This window comes from Myotis brandtii, unplaced genomic scaffold, assembly GCF_000412655.1.
Source record: "Myotis brandtii unplaced genomic scaffold, ASM41265v1 scaffold110, whole genome shotgun sequence".
NCBI lineage: Eukaryota > Metazoa > Chordata > Mammalia > Chiroptera > Vespertilionidae > Myotis > Myotis brandtii.
The window spans coordinates 1,913,828-1,914,905 of NW_005353753.1; the positions used below are offsets into that span (position 1 = coordinate 1,913,828).

A 1,078-nucleotide genomic window follows, 5' to 3' on the forward strand; every position below is an offset into this window, starting at 1 on the left:
CCCCAGAGGCCATGCGGACGAGCCATAGGCTCGGTCTGACTTATGGAACTTTTCCCCCCCGCCACTAGGAAAAGGAATAAACATTTAAAACTGATTCGGGCCACTCAATGTTAGCATTTAAAACAAGTTGCAGGTTTTAAGACTATTGCAGAATCCATTTCAAACCCACCTCCCCTCTTCGGATCCCCCTCGAGGGGGCGACGGGGAGTGGAGAAGGGGGAGGGGAAGGGGAGCGGGAAGTGAGGTGGGAGGGCTATTGGTTTATTCTTTGTCTACTGGATTAACCCGATTATACACCAGGCACCAGCACCCACCGCCTCCCCCACCTCGGAGCCGTGTCCTAGAGGGACGGAATGCAGATTCGGGTTTCAAGTACCTTCTGCTCTGGCCGGGGATTTGGGTTTAATTGTGTTCATTTGTAGTTTTTTCGGTTTTAATATTAGATTTTATTTTAAAGGGGTGGTTAACTCCATACATGGAGGCTTTTTGAAGATCTCTCTGTTTTGTTTTACACAATAGCTGGTGGAAGTTATACAATAAGCCTTTTTATAAATAGTTAATTCAGTCATGAACACACGATTACTAAGGGCCACATCACGGGCTTCTGAAACGGGAGGGGGGCTCGCCGTTACACAGCAGATTTCCTCCTCCACTTACCCAGGACAGTCATCCTTCATTTCCTCCTCTTCTGTGACCTAGAACACTTCTCAAGAAGACCCTACTGTCAATTTCGGTAATATGAACTGCATTTTCCTACTTAAAAATGTAAAGATAGAAATGCATACACACGCACTGCTCTAACTGCCGTTCAGTTACTAAGAAACGTGCTTGCGCGTGAATACCAGTGAGAAATTACCCCCCCCCCCCCCAACCCGCCTCTTCCAGGACTCGCCTTCCCCGAGAGGTACAGGTTAGAAATGCGGGCGCCTGCAACGGCGACCTGGAAAACACAGGGTTTCTCTCCCTTTCCTACTCTCAGCGCCGAATTCGGGACCAATGCAGGGCTGGGAGCCGACTCCAGGCGAGCCTCCGCCACCCCAACCCCCCAGAGTGCGGGCGCGTGGGACCGGGGACTCTG

General features: G+C 50.6%; 1 protein-coding gene across 1 annotated transcript in view; it reads right to left on the reverse strand.

Annotated features, from left to right (window-relative positions):
* SPRY2 (sprouty RTK signaling antagonist 2) overlaps positions 1-1,078 on the reverse strand; it is a 10,338-nt gene that overhangs the window by 7,924 nt on the left and 1,336 nt on the right. The gene's annotated exons all lie outside the window — the stretch shown is intronic.